This window comes from Tigriopus californicus, chromosome 7 (genome assembly GCF_007210705.1).
Source record: "Tigriopus californicus strain San Diego chromosome 7, Tcal_SD_v2.1, whole genome shotgun sequence".
Taxonomy (NCBI): Eukaryota; Metazoa; Arthropoda; class Copepoda; order Harpacticoida; family Harpacticidae; genus Tigriopus; species Tigriopus californicus.
The window spans coordinates 15,238,339-15,248,210 of NC_081446.1; the positions used below are offsets into that span (position 1 = coordinate 15,238,339).

General features: G+C 43.4%; 1 long non-coding RNA gene across 1 annotated transcript; it reads right to left on the bottom strand.

Annotated features, from left to right (window-relative positions):
- Positions 1 to 2,053: 2,053 nt before the first annotated feature.
- Positions 2,054 to 3,442, bottom strand: LOC131883005 (uncharacterized). The gene is made up of 2 exons (XR_009373566.1): positions 2,392 to 3,442; positions 2,054 to 2,308 (listed from the first exon to the last, which is right to left on the bottom strand). It is a non-coding gene; the product is annotated as an uncharacterized LOC131883005 (long non-coding RNA).
- Between the last annotated feature and the right edge of the window lie 6,430 nt (positions 3,443 to 9,872).

Here is a 9,872-nt window from a genome sequence, read left to right on the forward strand (position 1 = left end):
CTCAAGGGTCATGTCAAAGTGTTGGTGGGAAATGAGGAAGAAGGAGCGTTGTATTAAAATTAAATATGAAGGATAAAATCATCGTGAAACAAGATCGTAGTTGGCTGAACATTTTTGGACCCCGGTTGTTTACTATGTTGCGTCGATTCGAGCCATTCCAAGGTGCAATGAAATTCCACAAAGTGTACGATCAGAGACTGCCTTGAAAACATTTCGCTCCAATCTCAATTCTAGTTACTCGTGAGGGAGCTAGTTCTTTTAAGGAATTGAAAACACACGAGTACCTCCTCCTCTCACGCTTATTTTCATTTTTAACTCATCACACCCATTCTAGCAAACCTCCCTACCACTACGTGGTGTTGGAGTGGTTGCCACAATAAACAATCAACCCGGTTCCATGTGGCATCGTCCATCTCCAAGCAGAGGGTGAGGAGCTGACTGATCGCCAAAGAGAATGCATGTTGGGATGTCCATCAATTTCATGGTTTCAACTAGACGTTGATATAAATTTTCTTAGGGCAGTTTAATAAACACAATTCCGTGATCATGCACTTCACTTTTCCATATCATATTAGGATGATGTACTCATTGTGCACAGAACACCATCGAATGATAGCGATCAGAAAGAAGTTAGGTGTAGATAATAATTAGATTCAGACCAAAAATGTTTTTCCATAAAAACTATTTTTCACATATTTTGGGGATTTGGGGCCAAAAAAATATTATTGTCCATTTTCATTTTTTGATCTTTTTTCTTTTCTTCCTACGATGATACGTAACAAAGAGAAGGATGTCTTCTGAGAACAAGGACTTTATTCAGTTGGGGATCAAATACAACATAAATCTAATCATTAAGTGAGCAAAAGTGCCCTAAGCACTAGTACTAGATTCTTGAAAAGAATCAAGTGTGTACTGTACCGTAACAGCGGAATCACTAAAAAAAGTGTCCTAATGCTAAGCATTGTAATAAAAAAGATTTAATTTCTTGTCAATAAAGAAAGAAGCTCAATAGATCACACAGCATATGCGATAGGATACGACCGCAGCCTCAGTTATGGAGTTCGTAAATAGTGGAGGGGAAAGCTTGGTCGAAGATTGAACGTCTTATAGCAAGGTTTTGTAGCGCTCTGGGTTACCCCCTGATCAGATGGATTCCCGCTGAGAGAGTGCTCAATGAATTCCATCTTCATTTATTCTAGCTCTCAGTTAGGAGGTAACGCAAAACTGAAACGTCATCTGGCGAGGTTTCAGAGAGCTTTCCTCTCCACTACTGCCCAAGGGGGGCGCGTTCGGCTTGCTATGGGTTACAATTTGCCAGGTGTCGCTCCAAACGCCTACATGGGCAGAACAAGGGATGTTCGTGTTCACAATGTATAGTGTGCGTTCGAAGATGCTTTATAAAGATGCTTTATTAAGCATCCCTTGGCGCGTCTATGCAAGAAAATTTATGTCAAAATGCTTGCTGAACAATTTGGGAAACATTTAGTTCATGACAAACAGTTCTTCTTTGGATTGTCTACAAACAAAACCCCCTGATCACAATAGTTTGCCAAATACGTATTTTGATTTTGGTATCTGACCAAGTGAATATGCCAGCAATCATATCATTAACTACCTTTTGTGCTTTGAATTCATTTAAAATTTCCGTTCATGCACGATAAATAAAAGATGATTGAAATAATAAGGATTTAACAAAATGAGGGATACAAGCACAAACCAAACGTCGTGTTTATTAACAATCTCCTCAGATGTTAACTAATATTAATTTGTAGTTGAAGGCCTGTTTTACTTTTCTATGAACTATACCGTTAGTTAACAGATTGATAACTTTTCTATAGGTTTCCGAAATTCAATTTTGGCAATAAATAGTAACTTTTATTTACATATTTTTCAGTTCAAATCAAGCATGAATAAATGGACAACAATTTTCCTTGAATATCACAGTACTATTCATCAGCAGATCACAGGTTAAAATCGTGGTCCCGTATTTTAACCTAAGGTCACGTCAGTAATGTTAATATATAAATCATATAAATAAAATGAGAGCATAAAACAGGGTTTAATTGATATGTATATTGATAACCAGGTGAAAATACAGATGACATTGACAACAATCAGCTCAGTTTTCAGGAATAAGTAAGATAAACGCTATTGAAGAGGAATAGTGATGGAAATTTTGGTAGTTGTAGAGTAGAGGATGGGTCGATTGGACAGATTGCCAATCTTGTGGCCGGACAATTGGGTGCCACCGTCAATATTCCAAAGAAATGTTGGTCCCAGGACAATGATATGATGCCACATTGTTGACCTGGAAGAACATGGTTTGTCCGGAAATTGCGTCCGACAAGGTCAGGCTCCCAACAATTGTTCAGTTAATAGTAAGGAGCTCACATTTGCTCATGAAATGCATTCATGCATTATTGGCATACTAAGACCCTCAGAGGTATGTTCTGAGTAATTTGAAAAGGGAGTCATTGGCCGCTTTCAGGATGAGCTGGGGGAGCTGGGACGCCATAAGCGAAGGCCATAGACGAAAATGAGCGCTGGGAAGGTCCCGCATCCTTGACTTGTTGATAAATGATTAACAAAATATAGTTGGGTGGGTGAAACACAATCAAACAGTAGTAAAAGCTATTGACGACTTCAGTTAATGTGGAGCTGGTGGAGGGCAATGAAAACCCATGGCCTGGGTCGTGATACCATTGACATGAAGGCTATTCTTGATCCACGTCTGGGAGAGAAACAATTTGAGATGGCCAATCAATGCAATAGCTGACCTATTGCCTGAACATACGTACTTCGTGGAGAGATGCTTGGCGTGTTTTAAATAGTATTGGTTGAAGCCATCCAGTCAATCCAGGGCCGGTGGGAACGATTTATGGACCATTACAGCCAAGCAACCGCCAATCGAGTGAGTCAGTCGAAGAGCTAGACCCGGTCTGTAAGCTTTCGTTTTCATGGACAACACTGGTGGGTGGGAAACGGGCGGGAGAACGGCAATAAGGGGCTGGATTGTCTTGAAGCGTGGGCCTCAAAGTGCAGAGGATCGATCATGGCCGTATGTGTCGGCCAAGGGCGGAGTGACGGCTATGACCACAAGTAATAAGCGGCCAAGAATCTGTAGGGGCGGATGATGCAGTTGCCTCTGATCTGATCTAAATTGAATCGGTCTTTGAATGAGGTAAAGTAATCCATCCACCACTTGCTTGACGAGCTCAAGCCATGTTCACGGCAGGGATGTGGGTCATTCTACTGCTTGAGCAACCGTAAAGTAAAGATTGATAATTGAATACCATGAATGATAAATGGATCAAGGCCGGGCAAAGGACTCGTTCATGTGCGAACAGGTACATGAGAAGGAAAACAGTGGAAAGACATTCAAACGGTCGATTGGTTTCGGCACTGGTTAAACTACACTTTAGGGGACACACAGAAGCAGCAGTAAGGTAGGTAGACGGGAGGAGGTGGGGAGGGGGGCGCAAGTGCGCGCAATCACAAACCATTGAGGGACCGTTGACAACGAGCGGCAACGGCAATGATGGGCACACCATCGAAAACTGACTTGATAGATTAGGAAAATTGGCAATTCGGCAATGTTCAAAGAACTCATTTACGTCAGTTGTAACTTCCTAATCTTAGACTGGAGATTGTACTCAGAATTTGAGGACCAGGCACTTTGCGAATGCCAATACCATTGGTTGTGACCCTACAGAAGGCATGGTTTCAACACATCATTTTCTAATGCAATTAAATTGCAAATTGTCTTCTTATTTTGTGATGGTTTGGTCGTTAGCCAGAGGCAACATACAAACCAGTGACGTCTGGCTTTTTAATGGGGACCTTTCACATGAACCTTTCAGAGTTCAGTCAGCTCACACATATTGATCAGAGTTTTCCTTTTGGAGGCCAATACTTTCACTCCATGACCTGACCTTCACTGGATACTAAAACCGGTTGTTGTGTCTCGTTAATTTTTCCATGTCTTGACCCATCTATGCTTAGCTCCCTCCAAACAAGCTCCACTGTACTCTTGAAGGGGCTTTTGGAGCAACATGCCCAGAATCTACTACTGCTGCTGACGCTCCCTCCTTTCCCTTATGTCCCCCAAAGTGTATCATTGCCCTTGCGTCCTTCTCTAGCACTGAATGATTGTTTTGCCCATGTATCAAGACGTCATCAGCGTTATCAAGAGCTGAACTCGTTTAAGACACTCACCGAATTTGAAGAGGCTAGCCCACTGCGCAGCCGAAGCAGCCTGAAAAGAAAGCGCCCCCTTGCTACTGCCGTACTCCATGTCTCAGCTTGTTTGGTTTTTTAACCGTATTGCGCCCAAGCGCCATCTTGGGACACGTAGTGATGTATCAAACGTAAAAGTGACACCACTTTTTCCACCAATAGTTGAACTTTTGTTACAAAAAGAACTTAGAATTTTATTTTTCTATCGTTTCTAGCACTATCCTTTGGTTTCTTTCTGTGCTAACTCCAACACTATTCAAATTAACTTATGCCACAGCCAAACCCTCGACACAGTACTGCATAAGTCAAAAGGGGGCCCTGGGGGCCTAAGGGATAAACAGCTACCTCCGTGAGCTTATCCTGTTGTTTTCTTAGAATTTGGCAACAGAAAAAGACATTAAACAGGACTAACCTTTTGGCCATGGCAGCAACGTTTTTCTAATTTATCGCCTTTTTTCCCTCATTCCCAAAATTATCCTTTTTTCATTTTTTATCTCGACTTTTTCGCGTTTGCTATTTATAATAATAATAATCTTTTATTGCGACTCTTGGTCATGTCGTGGCGTAAAAATAACTATAGAAAAAATAAAATCTGACGTGTATGTACATTTTACAAAGGTATGTTGAAAAAACAAGAAAAATGTCAAGAAGGTAAAGAAATTTCATGAGCTTTGTCCCAACCCAGGATTTAGGTAGGGTCAATTGTTGTGACCGTAGAGTCTTAATGTGCGTTTTGAGAGCACCTTCAAGCCCTCGAGAATCCAGGCTAGTTAAAACAATGAAGTCCAACTCTCTTCTTTCTCGGGCTCCTTCATTGTTCAATTTGCTGCCCTCAAATATTCGTAGGGTTTATGTAGGGGTTGATCCAGTGGCAAGATTTAAGTCAGACTTGGACGAGTTTTTGACTAAAATTCCGGATCAACCTTATATTCAAGGATTAGCCAGATCAGCCAACTCCAATTCGTTGGTCGATCAAATAATATAGATAAATAAAGTAAAGTAGTAACATGAATAATCTTCTCGTCTTGAATTGCTGGGATTTCAATCCCGGTAGCGGTAAGGAAGTCCGCACCAAAAAAAAAAAATAGTTGACTAGAAAGTGATATCACAATGAGCATGACTAGAATTGGTTCAATGCACATGAAAAAAGGTAAGAAGTAAGTTACAGATAGTACAAAGACAGGTAGGTAGAGGTAAGTGATGAAAATCTTGGATATTGCAATAGAGTGGATGGGCCAGATTGAACAGATCCTTTGTCAACTCCCGTCGCTGATGGCATTTGGCTGGGAGCCGAACAAAGGTGCGTGACCGCCAATACTCCAAAGGGACGTCGGGCCAAGCACGATCAGGTGTTAGCAAGTCCTTGACCGGAAATGCTAACCTGTGTCCGGACATCACCTCAGGAAAGATCAGGTTCCAACACTGTTGGACACTAACCTTGCCCGCCGATGGTGAGGGGCTCGGTTTTCAGATAGAAAATGTGTCCATGCATTGTTGGCATATTGGGGCACGCAGAGGTGTCGTGTAGTCGTTTAGATTGTGTAGGTGCATCAGCGATAGGGCGGATTGGGCGAGTTGGGAACCAAAGTGTAGGCCGTAGAGAAAGATTGGGGTGACGAAGATCCGGAAGAGTTGAAGGACTATTGGGAGGGAAGATCTTCATGGAAGTCTATTGCATATGTATCCGATCCTGGCCCTGGCTTTGACTATTGATGATTAGAGATGGTTGGTGAAGGAGAGTTGAGTTGAGTTGAGAATGTGAAACCGACATAATCAAAATTATTGACGATTTCAATCAGACTATTGTTAATATGGAAGGAGGTGGGAGGCAGACGACCTTGATGAAAAACCATGGCCTTCGTCTTGATGTTATTGACTTGAATGCAGTTCTCTTGGCAATAACCGTGGAGTGCATTGATGGCATTTTTGCAATTCCACGGCTGAATTAGCCAGAGAACCAGGTCGTCTGCATATTGAATATATTGAACGGGAAAATTGTTGATGGTGGGCCTTGGTGTGTGAGGCTTCAGGCAGGTCGGATACATAAAGATTGAAAAGAATTGGCGATAGTGGATCCCCTGCGAGGCCAGTGGAAGTGAAGTAGCAGGGGGATAGGTCCTCACCAGAACGAATGGAGCATCTGAGTCCCGCATAGATGTTGGACAGCAGGACACAGATTGAACACGGAACTCCCCACAGTTGGAGTTCGAGGAATAACCGCGTTCGGTCCACCCTGTCAAATGCTTTGGAGAAATCCACAAAGCATCCATACACTCTCCTCTTGTTGCTGATGTTGGAATGCACAATTTCATGGAGGAGAGTGGCTGCCGTGGTGGTTGAGCGGCTTCTCCGGAAACCAAATTGGAACTGGGGAAGGAGATCCCTATCCTTGGCCAATCCGGAGAAGCGGGCAGGACGTAGGGTGGACATCATCTTCAAGAAGGGGTTTTCCAGGGTTGTTTGGAATGTCCCTGGGCCCTTTCTTATGGATGAAGATGATGGCTGACTCCATCCACGCTGGTGGGAAGAAGGAAGAATGGAGGGCAAGGCTGAAAAGATCTTGGAGGAGTGGCTGAGCTTGGATCCGGAGAAGTGAAAGTTGGAAAGGAGAGACCCCAGATGTTGAGGGGGCTTTGTTCTTCATCTTCTTGAAGGCCACGTCCATCTCGGGTTCCGTGAAGGGCTGCAAAAGGGGATGGTGTTCTTCTGGGCAGCCCTGGACCTCCTCCACTATTGTTTCCGATGTTTAACAAACAGTTCTTGACAGTGGAGGAGGAATTTACTCACGGGAATTTCCGAGTTGGTGGCGGGCTTTTTGGCACGTTTGTACAAGCCCGCCATCCGGGACGAGGCCGATGAAGAGAGCAGGTTCTCCACTTCCGACAATTGGTAGGCTGACTCGGCGCTCCTCAGAAACTTGTGATATGCAATTCTTGATATCACATATTGCTCCCAAGTCTCCGGTGTTTGGCTTGTTTTTGGAGCATTTGACCCCTCAGCTCTCGATGGTAGGCGCTGAACCACGGGGTCTTGAGTCCTCCTATGCACGGAGGAGGACTCTTTAATTGCTTGCGAAATGCCTTGGGCCACTGCAGCTGGATTGCTCACGACCCTGGTGTTGATAGATAGCTGCAGGGCCTCAAGTTGAGCCGCGTAATTCTGTACATTGACCACGCACCTCCCATTTCGAGTCACGCCCAGATGATGGAAATTTTCTGGGCATCTTGAAGGTGACTGAAATTGGGAGGTGATCAGAAACGGCCAGTGGATGGACGAAACTGGCCAGAGATGGAATATTTTCTGATATGAAAATGTGGTCGAGTACAGAGGCGCCCCGGGAGTAGGTGTGTGTTGGGACTCCCAGGTCGGAGCGCAGAGTGATCCTCCATTGGCTCAGGATCTGGGCGAGCTCGGAGAATTCACTCGAGTCAGGACGGATGTTGAAGTCGCCACCAATGATGACTTTCTCCGGATTCTTCACCTTCTGAAGGATGGATGTGAGGTCCGAGACGAGATCATCATAGTCCGTGATTGGCTGATAGTAAACGCCAATGATGGTAAAGCCTTGGGTATCCACGGCTATGTGATGAGGAGAGGATGAGAGAAGGGTGGGCTTAAAGCATTTGGTAATATAGAGCTCCAACCCACCGCTGGGCCGACCACGCCCAGCGGGCTTCCTGGCATGAACTACGAAGCTCTGTTTGCCAGGAAAGCAACTCTCGTGTTTCTCCTCGGTGACCCACATCTCAGATAAGAAGGTAAAGGCGTGCTTGGATCTTGTTGAGACACCGTCCCGCACCAGCCACTCGCAGTATGTTCGCACGTCCATGGCAGTTGCTGATCCCCTGTTGCCGCCGATGCTGGTTCCTCGCGATACCGAGTTGTTCAATCTGACCTAGAAAAGAGAGACCACTATGGCCATTGAGGTGGAGAAAGGGAAGGGATGATTGGGAAGAGGAAGAGAGTTGGAGGGCTAGAAGCTCACGTCTTGAAAAAGACGTGAGCCGGGGAATATGGGCAGAGGAAGGATTGGAAGGGGAGGTGCATTGAACGGGGCATATCACAGATTCATGGGGGGGCCACTGTTCGTGGGCGTGGCCCCGTCACTGGTATCACATCTGGTACTATTTTATCGACTTAAAACCATTAAAAACAAGATTCTTGTCGGAGGAGTAAAAAACGCTATTTATGTATTCCTTCAACTTTTTCTCATTTTTCCCCAAGTAACAAAAAAGTTCGGCCAATATGGTAACTGCTTTTTTTCAAGGTCTACTAAGCAGGAGCCAGCATGGACATGGCAAGATTATACTTATTGGGAACAGCAGGGTATATTACTGGTGCTTGAAGATATTACATTGTAATATTCCTTTTCATCTATGTGTTGATTGACATTGAAGGCAAAAATAACCCCCCCCCTGAACGTGTTGTTGCCTATTTTTTGGAAAGTTTATTCGCAATTTTTTTGTGTAATTTTTTTTGATTTTCATCCAAATTTGCTGAAAGTAAAACCATATTTATCGCCCTAGCTTTTATGCTAGGAAAAATAAAAGAAACAGAACCAACAAACCGAAACGTTTTTGGTTAACATAAAATCAACATATTTGGGTTGTTTTAAGCAACATGAAAATTACATATTTGGGCAAAAATCCAACATATTTGTCGGAGCTTAAATTAACAATGAATTTTATAAAACTGAGCAAGTACGTCAATTGGTTCATTAATCTATTTCCGGCAAATCAATGGCTATTGAGTGAGATATGTCACATGGAAGCAAATGTTTCACCCTTGGTGTAAGTATGGAAGCGGACGAAGAGGAAATGCGGCGAAAGAATGGGAACGATCCAGTAGGTGAGAGAGCAGAGTGACAAGAGTCATTTGACACTTGGTCGACATCGACCATGAAATACAGATATATGGAGGGATGATCTAATACTATACTTGGATGCATTAAAAAGATATTAGCAAATTGTCGGGGCATAAGTTGCTCCTAAATAAAGGGAACAGATTTTTGTAATGGTTTTGGCGGCACAGTTGCTTTTACTGAAATCAAAATGACAAAACTTTCAGATATTTACAATGACGGCTGAAAAAAGATAATGACGAGAAAGCAAATTGAAGATCAAGGAGCATGTTTAGAAATCTTTGATTTTTTTTGGCAATTTTGCTTCATTGTATCTGTTCAAAGAACAACAACCATCGTCATCACCACGAGCAGTCATTGTTCTTATCATGATTCTGTTGATATTGGCGGGGCTAGTCAAATTGGGGCTTAGATATTCTAATAATCATATATCAAGATACTCTAGAGGCCATTAGAGACTCGAGACTTTCGAGTTGTCCATGCCCTGTTTTCGCGACATCTTAGTTTCTGACGAGAAGCTATCGCCCCTGCTCCTGATTTTACATGTTTCATTGTGTCGACATTTTTGACTCTCGCAATCATTGCCGATCCTAATGGTAGAGAATACCCAAAACACATTCCTTAGACAGCAGAATCAATCGGAGAGGGTTCAAGTCGTAACTTTTGTCGACAGTTCGAGACTTTGGCACGCGAAGTGGAAAATAGACCCCATGGATTGAAAAGACTCGTCAACTCCCATCAAAACTGGAACGGAAGGTTCGTTCTAACTAAGTAC